The 15,207-nt window shown below is 53.1% G+C and overlaps 1 long non-coding RNA gene across 3 annotated transcripts in view; it reads right to left on the reverse strand.

Annotated features, from left to right (window-relative positions):
- Positions 1-11,007: 11,007 nt before the first annotated feature.
- LOC131482260 (uncharacterized) overlaps positions 11,008-15,207 on the reverse strand; it is a 43,577-nt gene continuing 39,377 nt past the window's right edge. For 2 of the 3 annotated variants that reach the window (XR_009246837.1, XR_009246838.1), the window contains exon 3: positions 11,008-11,287. This is a non-coding gene — a long non-coding RNA (uncharacterized LOC131482260). Of the gene's footprint in view, positions 11,360-15,207 lie in introns of all 3 variants that reach the window. The other variant, XR_009246836.1, reaches the window with a different exon arrangement.

A 15,207-nucleotide genomic window follows, 5' to 3' on the forward strand; every position in this document is an offset into this window, starting at 1 on the left:
ATTTTTATTGGAAAGGAAGATTTACAGAGAGAAGGAGAAACAGAAAGATCTTCCATCCACTGATTCACTCCCCAAGTAGCCACAATGGCTGGAATTGAGCTGATCCAAAGCCAGGAACTTCTTCCAGGTCTCCCATGTGGGTGCCCAAGCATTTGAGCCATCTTCTGCTGGTTTCCTGGGTACATTCACAAGAAGCTAGTTCAGAAATAAAGCAGCCAGTGCCAGAACTAGCACCTATATGGGATCCCAGAGTTGTAGGCAACAGCTTAACCCACTAGGCCATAATACCAGTCCCCAAATGGTGCCTTTTTATCGTCTCCAGATCATCTTCCAGAAGGTGGCTATCTTTGCAGGCCCACAAGAAGTTTATAAGTTTATAAGCCCATTGCCCCACTTTCTGGCCACCAACATGGGGGATTTTCATCCTTTTAACCACTGCCCATCTAATAGGGGAAAAGGATTATCTCATGGTTGCTTCAATTTGCATTTCTTTGGTTACGGGTTAGATTGGACACATTTCCCAAAGATACCCTAATACTGTTACAGTCCAGATTTGGAGCTACAAGCAGGACCTCACATGTATTCCAGTTAAGTTTTATCTTGTTGGATTCAACTGATCATTCCTTCCTGTTGAGATAATTTTGGATTCCGATTCTGCAGTTCTAGCACGTTGGCCTTCCCTCCCAACTTGGGGTTATTTTCACAGTTGATAAGCAGTTATCTTTGACCTTATCCGACTTGCTGATAGAATGCTACAGAGTCAGGGGTCAAGGGTCAAGGGTGGAACTGCTTGGCACGCCTCTGGAAAAGGCCACGGGAAGGGCCATCTGCTGTGAGAGTCCTGCCAGAGTCCCAGGCACAGGGATGCAGGGCCTAAGCAGGGACCCCAACCCAACCATTGGTTAGCCGTATGACCTCAAGCCAATTGTGTCACCTTTCTCAGAAATGTGCTTTCCATATGCCAGTGCACTCCCCAAAGCCCACAACAGGCCAGACTGAAACCAGGAACCCCATCCTGATCTCCCCATTGGTGCAGGGACCCAAGCACCTGGGCCATCTTATGCTGCCTTCCTATGTGCTTCCTAGAGAGCTGGATCAAAAATGGAGTATCTTGGGCTTGAACTGGTACCCCTATGGGATGTGTGTGCATTTTGACACATGAGATTGACAGTGTTAGGTGATGACCGCCGACTCCCCACCTGCTGGTGGAATAATATCAGCAAGTTGTCCATAGCTGTAATGGAAGTTTTATTGGAAAATCCGCTCCTGGGCTCCCTTCGTGCAGAGCAGAAGGAAGATGGAGGCAAAAAGGGCAGCTGAGACACATGTCCAGGAGTTTTATATTCCTCTAGACACGTGGGCTGGCAAAGGGGCGGTCTATGAACCAATTATATAAGGAATGTCCATTCAGGTGTGCCATTGGTTGGCTGGAATCCCACCAGGCTGGTGACGTAACTGGCTCCTTGCGGCCCCTCCTGTTCCTGGCTGCAGCCTGGGAGACATGCCAGGTCCGGAGCAGACCAGCCCCTCACCTCCAGTGTCCTGGGCAACCATCATTCCAGACTCTTGGTAATAGGATAAGTGGTGACGAAGTCGTTCTGGCTACTTCCTGCTCAAGAGGGTCGTAGTCCCTAATTGTGGTCTGGAGAGGGCTCAGTGGCACCGAAACTTAGAGGTGGAGTAGCAGTTGGTTGAGAGTGACCCGTGAGGCTTCATGGATTTCTTCTTTGGCGAACCTTAGAAACCAAGGGACGATTGTTAATAAAAGGCCTATAACTATTTTTTTTATTATTATTTATTTTATTTTTATTACAAAGTCAGATATACTGAGAGGAGGAGAGACAGAGAGGAAGTGGAGCTGCCAGGATTAGAACCAGCGGCCATATGGGATCAAGGCGAGGACCTTAGCCACCAGGCCACGCTGCCAAGACCAAGGCCTATAACTATTAATGGGCTTAGGGCCCGGCAGCGTGGCCTAGCAGCTAAAGTCCTTGCCTTGAAAGCCCCGGGATCCCATATGGGCGCCGGTTCTAATCCCGGAAGCTCCACTTCCCATCCAGCTCCCTGCTTGTGGCCTGGGAAAGCAGGAGAGGACGGCCCAAAGCTTTGGGACCCTGCACCCACGTGGGAGACCTGGAAGAGGTTCCTGGTCCCGCATCGGTTTGGCGCGTACTGGCCCGTTGCGGCTCACTTGGGGAGTGAAACATCGGATGGAAGATCTTCCTCTCTGTCTCTCCTCCTCTCTGTATATCTGGCTTTTCAGTAATAATAAAATCTTTAAAAAAAAAAAAAAACTATTAATGGGGTTAGTATAGGCATGAGCCAGGTTACTAGGGGGGATTCTCAGATGTTAAAACCTGAGTTCTTGGTCCTGGCAGCATGGCCTAGCGGCTAAAGTCCTCGCCTTGAAAGCCCCAGGATCCCATATGGGCGCCGGTTCTAATCCCGGAAGCTCCACTTCCCATCCAGCTCCCTGCTTGTGGCCTGGGAAAGCAGTTGAGGACGACCCAATGCATTGGGACCCTGCACCCGCATGGGAGACCCGGAAGAGGTTCCAGGTTCCCGGCATCGGATTGGCGCAGCATCGGCCCGTTGCGGCTCACTTGGGGAGTGAATCATCGGATGGAAGATCTTCCTCTCTGTCTCTCCTCCTCTGTGTATATCTAGCTGTAATAAAATGAATAAATCTTTTTAAAAAAACCTGAGTTCTTGCCCACATTTTGCCAACTATTTAGTTGATCCCTTAATGACTGGATTTTTTTTATCCCAGTTTCTACTATGCCAGATTCATTAGCATAATAGCAACACTGTTGCTGTAGGAAGACACAGGCTCCCCCTTTGCTTGCAGTCAGAAGATCCAGAGCTCGTCAATTCTGGAGTGCCACTTCAGCCATCGAGGTGATTTGTCACTGTAAGGATGCCAGGGACCAGATGAGTCTTCTATTGCCTGATTGAGGTCCACTTGGAGCTTGTTGACCTTGATGACGGTGTGACCCAGAGCTCCTGCACTGAGGCCTACCACCAGCAGGGAGGTTGCAACTGACATGCCTACCAAAGTTGGAATGAAAACTGCCCATCTGGTCTCTCAAGACCCTGGGAGTTTGAAATTTCCTGTTTAGCTTCTGACCAAGAAAGCAGTGTTAGCTGGGGCACAAATAGGACTGGGAGACAGGTAAGATTATGGGAACTATCAAAGGTCTTATACAGTGTTCCATTGCACCAGAAATATTGGGCCTTGGGTGCTCTGGTGGAGTTTGAGCATACCATCCTTTGGCCTGACATGTTTAGTAGGTGGGGAGGGCAGTTGAGACTAGAAACATAAGAAGTGAGGTTCTGAGTCCCTGTGTCTTGCGATGGTATGTGGGGTATTATGACATTGGAGAATTGAGGTGGCTTATATGGGAGTGGGCTAGTGAGGGGCACTGCGCTCAATGGGGGGAGAGGGAGGGAGGCACACAGAAAACAGTCATATGTACTGTTGTGCAGGCCTGTCTGAGCAAAAGTAGAGCTTGTCTAATGAGATTAAGCCAAGAGAATGGAGCCCTTGTGTCCATTTTGGGAGTTCCTGGTGTCCCTTCTTGGAGTAGGAACAGCCAGATGACAGACCAGTCTGTTGGTTTAAGGCCTCATCTAGGGATCGTATCTCAAAAGAGAAGTTATAGGAATGAATGGAGGGGGTAGGACAAGGGTTCTTGTTATGGTCATGATCTGGGATGGGTAACTAGAATGTATACCATCCCAGTAGAGGCCTCTGGTCTGTCCTTGGCTCCAACGATGATGGTCTGGGTCCTGGATAACCAAACTCCAAGTTAATGGCATAGGAGCATATTGGTCGAGGGTTCTCCAATAAAGAGTTATGAGTGGGTATCCCTTTGCCCATGAGGCCTACCAGAGTGGTGCATCAGATCCAACAGGTCCTGTGTGAGGATCTTTGAGTCCCCCATTAGCCCAATTGAGGATGCAGGAATTCCAGGGACAGCTGTAGTTCTCTGGCCATTGAGTCCTGCAGGCAAAGTTGGTCTGTTGACAGGGAAAACAAATTAGTTTCCTCACTCAATGAGTAGGCGAGCTGGTGAAACCACCTCCATGAAAGGAGTCTCCCATTACAAGCTCTTTCTGTCTAAATGGAAAAACCAGGGGTTCTGTACAGGGTAAAGGGCATTCCTGAACCACAAGTGGATGGTATTGTGTGTGATCTGTCTTGCTTAATGCCTGTGTGATGGTGAATCGATAGAGAGGAGTCTGTTCAGAACTGAGGAGGAGGAGGAGGAGAGCCAATAGTAGGAGTAGGGGGAGTTTCAGCATGCTTGTGTTTAAAGGTAAGAGTGGTAGGCCCAGTTTGCTGGACCTTCCACTGAGATGAGGTAGAGGCTTGGAAAGGTCTGAGGTAGGAGAGATGGTACCAGGGTGTGTGGCCAACAAGTTTGGCTGCAGTGGGTGTGGTGAGGATCACTGTGGTGTAAGGTGCGGTCCACCGAGGCTGAAGTGACTCTGGATGGAGGGTCTTGAGTAGAACCAAGTCCCCTGGTTGGAGAGTTCTTGCCCACAGATAGCATTTCAGAACTATTGAAACTACTTAAATAGAACTCTTACAGCATGCTCCACATCAGGGATCCTGGGTTGATATTGGGTGACCATTCCCCAGGCAGCAGCTTAACATGCTGTACCGCCCTAGCAAAGGGTTGTGTGAGACTAGCAAATGACAGCCTAGACACCCAACCTATCCTAATTTTTTTTTCCTGGAGATATGTGGGGGTGGGGTGAATGGCAATTCTGTGAGCCCCAGGACGGGGCGGGTCAGGGGCAGGCAGATCAGCAGAATCCAGGGTCTAGCTCACCTGGCCTGGGTCCTCAGGCCCGGCTGCACAGTGGGTACTAGGTCCATGAGGTCCGGGGGCGGGGGTCAGGGGATGGGGGTGGTCTGGCGTGACCCACGTTGGTTGGCTCGGGGTGCCCTCCTCAGTGGAAAATCAGAGCAGTGGATGATAGGTTCATATGCACAAGGAGAATATGGCAGCCCATTGGGGCCTGCAGAGGACATCTGGTACCACAGCAGAGGAAGGAGGGTGGGACAAATCAGACAACTACACCAACCGAGTAATTACAGCGAATATCTGGGCGAATGGAGGTGCTAAGGTTGACTATGGCAGCCAACAGACGTTGGAAGAATTTCCTTATCTTTGGATTGGTGAGATTGACAGTGTTTCAGAACTATTGAAACTACTAAAGTAGAACTCTTAGAACATGCTCCACATCAGGGATCCTGGGTTGATAGTGGGTGACCATTCCCCATCCCTGGGTGCTGGGGAGGTTGAGAAGCTGAGTATGACTTCTCCCCTTATCTCCCCCCTTCACCCAGATACAGGAAGAAGAAAAAGAAAATGTGGAAACAATGGTCTCACCCACTTTCCCCTAACCTTCAATCCCTCCCACTCTGATCAATTATGTAAACATTATCAATATAAAAATTTTTAAAGAAAAGAAAAAAAATGAGGGAACTGAGTGAAACGACACAGTGACTCAGTCATAACGTGGCACCTGAATTCATGTCGCCATGTCTAAGAATGTAGCCAGTGATATATACCTTGCATATGTGTCATTGATGGGCAAGTGGCCTTTCCGTCCAGTCTTCTCTGGCTCTGCTAAACCATGATGACAGTGACAGTGATGACACAGGCTGCTGTGGTGGGGAACATGGTGTCCTTAGCCCCGTGGCAATGGTTTTGGGCTGGCCCCCTCCTCCCGCCGTGAGTGGGGTTAGGTGCCGTTGGAAGGGGCATGAGGGAGGAAGCTCCACCCTGGAGACCCAAGGGAAGGCTGCCCTCCCCAGCCATGCAGAGCTTCCAGGACTGTGGGTAGCCCGTGTCCGCTGACCATGGTCACAGAAGGGAATGCCAGCATATACTGGGCTCTCGCTGTGTGCAGGTGCAGGCCCGGCCCCAGGGTTTTAGGCAGTTTAGTCCCACATGCTGACAACTCCTCTGAAGGCAGGTGCTGTCCTTGCATTCCCTGCTCCATGTTCCACCAACAAGGAAGCCAAGGCAGGTGCAAGAACCTGCCCAAGGTCCCCTACCTATCAGAGGTAGAGCTGGTTCAGGAGTGTTGGAAGCGAATCTGTCCCCAGGAACCACCTTGCCACCAGCAGCCCTAACTACATCAAAATCACAAGCTGACTTTCAGCTCCTGAGTGACCCATTAAAAAAAGGAAGGAGGGAGGTGGGAAAGGGAAACCAGAGCATGCAGCAGTTGTGGCGTGGGCACACAACCCCAGGACAGCCCCTGTGCACCGTGGGACCCCACAGGAATACCTACACGGACACCGCCAAGATGGGATCTCAACCTGGGAGCAGACTGCACCACCCCGCCTCCAGCAACAGTCCCCAGGCCCAGTGTGGTTAGCACTGGCAGTCTCAAAGTTCCGCAAATGGGGCCAGGTCCGGCGCCCATCAGCAGATTTCCAATATTGTCTTCCAGTTGCTAGACTACGCTGCTTTTGGAATCCCAAAACCAGAATGTAAGGAAAACGTTTTCACACAAACACTGTCAACCGCAACAAGGCCATTGGCTTCTGACAAAGTTGGCAAGAAAAGGTAATGAACTCACTCCGACGCACTTGGAGGCTCTCTTGCCAAATGCGGTTGGCAGCTGGATAATTACAGAATGGTCCACATGCTCCCAGGCCACCAGGCTCAGGTCCACTGGTCTCTGATTCAATGTTTACTTCACAGATGACGTCAGTTCCCAGCACAGCTGGAGTTTCAGCCGAGGAATCAGAGCTGCTGGCCCGTGGCAGGGCCCAGCTCGGGGTTGGGTTCCACCTTTGGGTGTCCACATCTAAGCCACCTTCTCGCAGCATACTCAGGCTGGCCGCCGCCCCGGCTTTGGCCAGAGTCCGGCTGCCCTCACTGCCCTCTCAGAGAGAGACTGGCCTGTCATCAGCTTCGTTGCAATGGAGCCACAGCTTTGTTTCTCCCAGCACAGCAGTTCCTTTCAGAACCTGCCTCTTTGCTGTTGCAACATCTAGCTTCTGACCACCCCCTCAGGAGCTATGGAATTGCCAGGAAGCGGAGTAGGGTGGAGGTTTGGGGAGTTGGGGTTTTTTTTTGTTTTTGTTTTTGTTGTGTTTTGTTCCAGGATGGCTCCACTTGTGTGGTAGGAGAGTGACTCAATGAGCCTCAGAAGCCACCTCTGTTGGTGACAATCTCCTGTGAGCCAGTTCCCCTGCCTGGTGGAAACAGCAGGAAAAGTTCACATGGGCTCAGGCCCCACGTGTGGCGTGCCATTCAGTGTCTTCCCTGAGAAAGATGGCCGCGACAGACACAGCAGGAGGTGGGATGTCACCACTGTACGTCTGAGGCTTGAGGTGCTGCCGGGGGTGGGGGTGGCGAAGGGAGAACAGCACAACCTTTGCTTTGTCTTCACGAAACAAAGTAGCAGGAAGTGAAGCGATTCAGCTTTGGGTCAACCCACTGCTTAAGAAAACCTGTGAGGCTGGGATGGACCGGGAGAAGGACACAGGTTAGGACCCAGAAGCTGAGGGGAGATCTTCCTCCACATGGACAAACTGGGGTTTGGCCACCATGTTGGGTAGATGCAGGCACAAGGACAGGGAGGTGCAGGGAGCTGCAGCCCCCAGAAACAGGAAACGAGATGAGCTCTCTCTTGTACCTGCACACCAGGAGGCCCTGGCTGCACAGGATGGAGACCCCTCTCTTGCCCAGCCAGAGGATGGCTCTCCCTGCTGGAGCGTGTGCCTTCCCCACAGAGTACAAACAGTCCACCATGCATTGCACCCATCTTAACTCCACCAACCTAGAGGCTTGCCTGCTCCTGTCACGTGATTACCTAAGCACAGGTGGCCTGCCATCCATTCTGGGACCTGTTTTGGCCAATACTGTCACGGTGTGATCACCTTAGGACCTCCACCAGAGGTCTTTCCCCATGAAGGCACTTCTGGACAGTTTTGAAGATGGGACTTCCATCTTTATCCACTCTCTGGTTCTGTAACCAGGTAATTTACAATGCACTGAAATTGTTCTTTTACCATTCTGCAGATGGGGACATTCTGGAGGGCCTTGACACAAGGTCACTGCATGGCAGAAGAGCAAGCGCAAGAAAAGGAAGACAAAGAAACCAAACTCAGCCTTTCCTAAGAAACTGTCTCCTTGGGAACAGCCCTGGACTCCCTTACAGGCCCCGCCTCCCTGCACCTCTGTGCTGGGAATCAAGAGTCCAGCACATGAACTATGAGGCCACATCCAGGCCACAGCAAACTAATCAAGGTGAGTCTCTCATGCCCACCCCACTCTAACCTCAGAGCCTGCACTCTGCCTGCTTGTGTGCAGCCACACTGACCACCATACGTGCTGCACACGTCTGCCTCAGCACGAGGCATTCCCTCCACCTGGAACGCTCCCTTCCCGGCTCATGTACATAGCTCCCACCCTCCCTCCCAGCCTTCCCCCATAGGCCCCTTTTCCAGTGTGAGACCTTCTCAGCCATGCTTCCAGAGGTGACCCCCTACATGTGAAATCCCCACCTCCTTTTTATCCTCATCTGACATAATGCACAATTTGTCTTATTCCTTCTCTGCTTCCGCTGCTAGAAGCGGCTGCAGGTCTGTGCAGCCAGGGATTTGGGACTGCACAACCTGGCGCGCCCAGCGTGATGCCTCCACATTCCCTCTGCCACACTCAGCGTCACCTCCACACCAGGCCCCTGGTGCCTTTGCAAACATCTCTCCAGGACTCAGGAGGAGACGCATGCCCTAAGGAGCTAAGTCAGCGCTGTAAGCTCAGGGTGCAGGTGTCTGTTCTACCAGGGCCTGGCTCCCACTGCTTCAGGAGGAAACACATCTTTAAACGCTGTCACCCACCCTGCTGGCTGCTAACAGGGTCATTTCCTAGCGCAGCTGTCAGTGGCCAGTGAGGCAACCACGAGCCAGCAGGCGGCCATCACCCAGGCTTTCCAGAGAGAGCTGGAAAGAGAGTTCTCTGGAAAGCTGATGGCCAAGCCACAGGAAAGGGGATGGCTCTCTGCAGCCAACAGCCCAACTGGAAAGTCTGCGTAAGGGACACCTGGAGGAAGCAGGGCCTCCCTCCCTCCCCCGCTGCCTGGGGCCCCATGGGCTCCGCTCAGCTGCCCTGGGTGCTCGCCAGCCTCCTCCCAGGGACGCAGCTTCGCCATGAGCTGGCAGCTCCCCGGTGGGGCGGGGCTTCTCCCAACAAATCGGAACTCATCCACGATCCCTCCTTTTGTGACCTTGCTAGTGACCCTGATGTCACCGCTCTATGTCAGCTTGAAGGGAAAAACATTCCCAGACCAGAGAGGCCACGTGCCGTGCCAAGACTCGGCCAGCACACATTCTGGATCATGCCCTCCACCCCATTTGCGAAAACTGGGAGTTGTCTGGAAGTTAAGTAGGAGTCTTCCAAGAGAAAGGGTGCGGGCTGGCGTGTGGTACAGCAGGGTACCCACATCCCACATTGGGCACTGGTCTGAATGTTGCTGCTTTGCTTCCCAGCTCTCTGCCAATACACCTGGGAAGGTAGAAGATGCCCAAGTGCTTGGCTCCCTGCCTGCCACCCACGTGGGAGCCCTGGATGGAGCTCCTGGTTCCTGGCTTCAGCTTGGCCCAGCCATTTGGGGAATGAACCAGCAGATGGAAAAGTCTCTGGCGTCCAGTGGCTAGCCTGTCTTCCCTGCCTGAATGTAGAGAAGGGCTGAGGTCCTCAAGTGCCAGGGTCCCGGATTGCACGTTCTCCTCCCATGTTTCCGTGCAGTCTCCTTTCTGGCCTCTACAAGTGCTCCTCCCCTTTGGGCCTGAGACCCTGTGGGCGCCACAGGTCTCAAGAGGACAGGCACAGAAGGTCACTCGAGTCGCGCCCTGAAGGTACTCGGCCCAGACAAGGCAGCCACTGTGAGCCCCAGCTTTGCTTGCTGCCTCAGGGACGCTGGACAGAGAAATTCCAGAGATTCTTTATGTGCGAGCAGATATTTCCTTTGCGAGTTTCTAGACTAAATAACAGTCCTTGTGGCGGAGGGGACGGGGTAGACGGCTGACCTGGCTGGGTTCTCTGCATGCAGGGTGGGCACAGGAGCCTCTCCCATCCCCCACCCTGTGCCAGAAGGGAGCCGGGGAAGAGGCAGGGACTAGACCAATGTCCTCGCTGCAGAAGTTCCACTGCTGTCCCCTTTGCCTGCTGAGGAAGAACCTGTGGGGAAACAGGGGGGAAAATGGTCCAGGCTTCTCCAAAGAGCTGTCCCAGGCCTCTACGTTAACTCATTTCACTCATACCTACTCATGAACATGGCTAAACAGATTTTATTTGGTTGTCATTTGTTTAATTGAAAGTCAGAATTGGGAGTGGGGTGGGGAGAGGCAGAAAGCAAGATCTTCCATCTGCTGGTTCCCTCCCCGAATGGTTACAATACCCAGAACTGGGCCAGGCCAAAGCTAGGAGCCTAGAATTCCATCCCAGTGTCCCACATGAGTGGCAAGCGCCCAAGCACTTGGGCCATGCTCTTGTGCTTTCCCCGGCACATTAGCAGGGAGTTGAATCAGAAGTGGAACAACTTGTATCTGCATGCGACACTGGCATCACAGGCGGCTTAACTGTATCGCAGCATCAGTGCCTGGACTTTGTTTTTTTTAGAGTGGTTTTAGTTGATGGAAAAATCGAGTGGAAAATAGAGAGTTCCCCTAGACTTTATATATCCCCCACAACACACACAGCGTCCCCCATACTCAATACCCAGTGAAGGAGTTCATACTTTTCACAATGTGTGCCTTGTCCCAATGCCACTCAGGTCCGCCATGGTGTCTACATTCACTGGGCTTTCCAAAAATATAGGGTTTATTGGCAAGGCAGAATGACACAGAGACAGAAACAGAGAGATCTTCCATCCTCCGGTTCACTCTCCAAATGGCTGCAATAGCTGGGGCTGAACCAGGCTGCAGCCAAGGCACTCAGAACATCCCCTGCGGCCTTCCAGGTGCATTCACAGGAGCTCTGCGAGAAATGGAGCGTCCAGGCCGGCCCATCCAGGGCCTCTGCCTGGCGTGTGACGAGATCGAGCTGCCTTTGTCTCACTGCTGTGCAAGTCCTCGAAACATCCTGGCTTCACCCCTCCAGTATCCTTCTGCACTGTCCATCATCTCGCCCCGTCCAGATGGCCATGGCAGTGGACGGAGCCTTTCCAGATGTGTTCCTTCTGGAGACAATGTGGGTTTCCTCCAAGCTCCTTGCTGCTTAGCCCTGTACCAGCTGTGGCCATTCTTACGCACCTTTAAGAAGCCAGGTTGTTCTTGTTTAAATAGGGTGACATACTTTCTTGATAACTAGTATTACAATCGAGCCTATGAAAAAATAAAAGCAATATTGGACTTATGCTGTCAATCAAACCTAGTAAGCTAAGGTAACTGAGGCACGGGAAGAGCCTGCCCATGCTGGCAGACAAACCAGAGGGGTGGCATGCGAAGGAGAGTCCCTGATCCCGGGTTCTGGAGGTCAGAACACGAAGCACTGGCCCCTGCAGTAATGTTTCAGGGTTACATAGGGGAGCTTACACCTCCCGTTCCTCTCTCCCCTCCCCTGTCCCTTCTTGCTTCTTTGTCATTTGCTCTCCCAGACAGCCTCTTCCAGAATGGGTGAGATGGACAGAGCCCTCTCTCCCTCTCTCCTGCCCTCCCTGCCGGCAGAAGGCAGGTGGAGCAGCTGTCGACCTGGACACCTAGCAGCACACTCGAGGCTGAGGTTAGCAAACTGCCCGCTTGGCACTGTGTCTGCCAACAGCTGTATAAAAGCAGGGACCCAGCATGCCCTCTGACCTCTGCTCTGATGCCTGCTGCAGGGGAGGCCGGGAGACCCTCCCATCCCTGACAACCAAGAGCTTGCCTGAGTCCTCCATGACCCTGGCTGTTGTCAGCTAGGTTGCTTCCAGTGCCAAAATGTCCATGCAGGACAGGAGCTGGGGAGCTGAAGCAGTCACATGAGGAGCCCAGAACCTTCCCCCTACTTTCTGGCAATCATTTGGTCCCATGGAGAAATGTGACTTGAACAGTGACTTCAGCCCAGGCACACAGCTACCTACAACTGCTCAGTTCTGGCCTGAGGGGTTCGCAGAGAGACAACGGCCCAAGTCATAGGATTGTCTTAGAAAATAAACATTGGACACTGTGGCCAAGTGCTGCCAGCAGCCATCACCCTCCGTCCTGGTGGTCTCAGGCCCATGGTCCCAGCTTCATGCCTGTCCCAGGCCCACCCGGGTCATTCATAACCTCTGGATTTCCTGGACCTGGGGTTGGAATTCCCCCCACAGGAAATGGGAAATGTTTATGTGTCCAGCCGCACAGTGGCCACCCAAAGACCCAAAGATACTGCTGTCACTGACCCCTCTAAACTCTAACAAAGGTCCTGAGGCAGAGAACAAAGCAGTGGGAGCCAAGTGCTCCCACATTCCGATGTGAGGCGTGAAAGCAGCCCTTGGGCCTGCAGGGTCCAGGCTGTCCAGGCTGAGGGACGATTTTTCTGGAGAGAGGATCTCTGGGGCTGTAGCACTCCCTTGCCTAAGACAAGGACCTCCGGGACTCCACAGAGCAAGAAGGCAAGGCCAGCCCTGGGGTCTGTCCACCACGCACGAGAAATACGTCCGAATGAGGGAAGGACACTGCCTTACCAACCAAGTTCCTTGGGGGACAAAAGGGGTACGAGTGGGGCTCAGCGCTGTGGCAGAGCAAATAAAGCTAACACCTGCAGTGCCAGTAACCCATATGGGCACCAGTTCATGTCCTAGCTGCTCCATTTCCAATGTAACTCCCTGCTAATGCATATGGAAAGACAGCAGATGATGGTCTAAGTGCTTGGGGTCCTGCAGTCATGGGAGACCCAGAAAACACTCCTGGCTCTGGCCCAGCCCAGGCCAGCACCAGTCATTGTGGACATCTAGGGAGCGAAGCAGTGTATGGGTGATCTCTCTCTCTCTCTCTCTCTCTGACTTCCAAATAAATAAATTTAAAAAGGATTGTCTCTGGGTCCAGCCTAGTTGCTAAATCCTCATCGTGCATGTACTGGGATCCTATATAGGTGTCAGTTTATGTCCCAGCTATTCCACTTCCCATCCAGCTCCCTGCCTGTGGCCTGGGAAAGCAGTGGAGGATGGCACAAAGCCTTGAGTCCCTGCACCCACACGGGAAACCTAGAGGCAATTCCTGGCTCCTGGATTCAGATCGACCCCAGTTCTGGCCGTTGTGGCCACTTGGAGAGTAAATCGGTGGATGGAAGAGCTTTCTCTCAATTTTTCCTTATCTCTATATATCTGCTTTTCCAATAAAAGAATTTTTTTAAAAGGGGGTGCACTGTCAGGGGACAGGGCTGGGCACAGAAGCTGGAACACCTGTGAAGATGTGTCCCTGTGTCCCAGCCCCTAAAAGGGAAACAACTACCCAGCTTGCAGGGCGTTCCCAGGGAGCCCCAAATCCCGCACGGGAGAGAGTGGGTGACGTGAGCACTACCCCTCCTCCTCTCCACTGTCCAGAATCCCAGGCCACCAGAGAGCAGGAAGAAAGGGCTGAAAATGCAGGAAGGGTGGCATTTGGTGCACCTGTCAGGCTGCCACCTGGGATACCCACATCCCATGTTGGAGCACCTGGGTTTGTATCCAGGCTCTACTTCAGAGTCTCACTTCCTGCTGGCACGTACCCTGCTAGGTACCATGTGGTTGCTCAGGTCCTTGGGTCCTTGCTGGCCACATGTGGGAGAATCAGACGGAGCAACTAGCTCCTGGCTTGGACCAGGCCCCAGCCCGCACAGTGTGAGCAGTTGGAGAAGGACCCAGCAGATTGAGAGGTTTCTCTCTCTTTCTTCCCCCTTCTCTCTCTGCCTTTCAAGTAAATAATCCTTAAAAATATATAAATGACAAATGTGGAGGAATACAGGGTGTTCTGACTCCTCCACAGGGTCTGCCTGGAAAGGCCTTGACCTCCATCCACTCCATTGCCTAATGCAGAGAAGTCAACATGGACTTGAAGTGACCGTAATAGCTCTTGCTACCCAACAGTTGCTGCCAGGTCACCAGCTGCCAGAGGCTTTGCCCAGGGATGGAGGTAAACCAGGGCGCAGGGAGTGTGAGCTGGCCTGGGGAGTAACAAGGAGGCTCCTCCTCAGTGCACTCCAAACCGCTGTCTGTGTCAGGTGCGGGAGGCGCACCTGCACAGGTCTGCATTTCCAAGGGGCACCTGGGTCTTTCCTGGCACCACTGCCCAAGGCTTGCCTCTTCAGAAACCTCCACAGGTTCTAGCACACAAGGCCTGGGAAGGGTGGGAGTGGAATTTGCACCTTGGGTTTAGTTCATGTAAAAAGCAGTTCGCAGGAGCACAGAATATCCCATCCCTCTTTTAACTTCCTTGAGAAGCAACTTCTCCTACACTTGCTCAGAATCCTGTCCCACAAGAATCCTGCTGATGGATGGGAAAGACCCTCCCACCCCCGCTCCCAGCACCCTGCTCCTGCATTCCAAGGCCGAGAGGGTCACGGCTGCAGGTGGCTGGCTGGGCTGCAGGTTGAAAACCACCAAACCAGGAGGGGCTACAGCAGAATTCCCAAAATCACTGTGGGGGTTTCCAAGCCTGCGTGGGCAGTACAGGCAGGCTGAGTCCCTGAGGTGGGGAGCTTCTCTGATCCTGTACCCCTAGCAGCCCATCTCACTGGGAGCTCACCCTCTCCAATTACCCAACTCCTGTGCCAAGGCCGGGGGGCCCAACCACACCGTTTATGAGGCTGGTGCAGCCCCAGGCAGGAACGGGGCAGGAGCAGCAGTGAACACAGGGAACTAGGTGAAAATGAGCCACGAGGAAGCCCTAGGCTCAATTCCTCCCCGTGCCCCCAATGTTTGGAAGGGACTGCACAGCCCAGTGACAATGCTCTCGAACCCACAGCCCAGGTACTCAGTTCAGTGAGGCCGACTGGGTGCCTGGCACTGCCTGGTGATTGCTAACAGGAACGACAATAGGAAGACAGTGGATGACGATGCCACCCATGGCTGCACTGGGGATACAGCACCACTCCGCTCACCCCAAGTGGTAGGAGTTGCTGGACCCAGGGAGTGGAGGGGAGGAGGGACGCAGGAGAGGAAGGAGAGGTCAGGGTGAGCTACAAATGTGGTGGCAGCTCTGGCCACAGCTCTAGCTGAGCAAGGGAAGCCGTGGGA

The sequence above is a fragment of the Ochotona princeps genome, chromosome 2, assembly GCF_030435755.1.
Source record: "Ochotona princeps isolate mOchPri1 chromosome 2, mOchPri1.hap1, whole genome shotgun sequence".
Lineage (NCBI taxonomy): Eukaryota > Metazoa > Chordata > Mammalia > Lagomorpha > Ochotonidae > Ochotona > Ochotona princeps.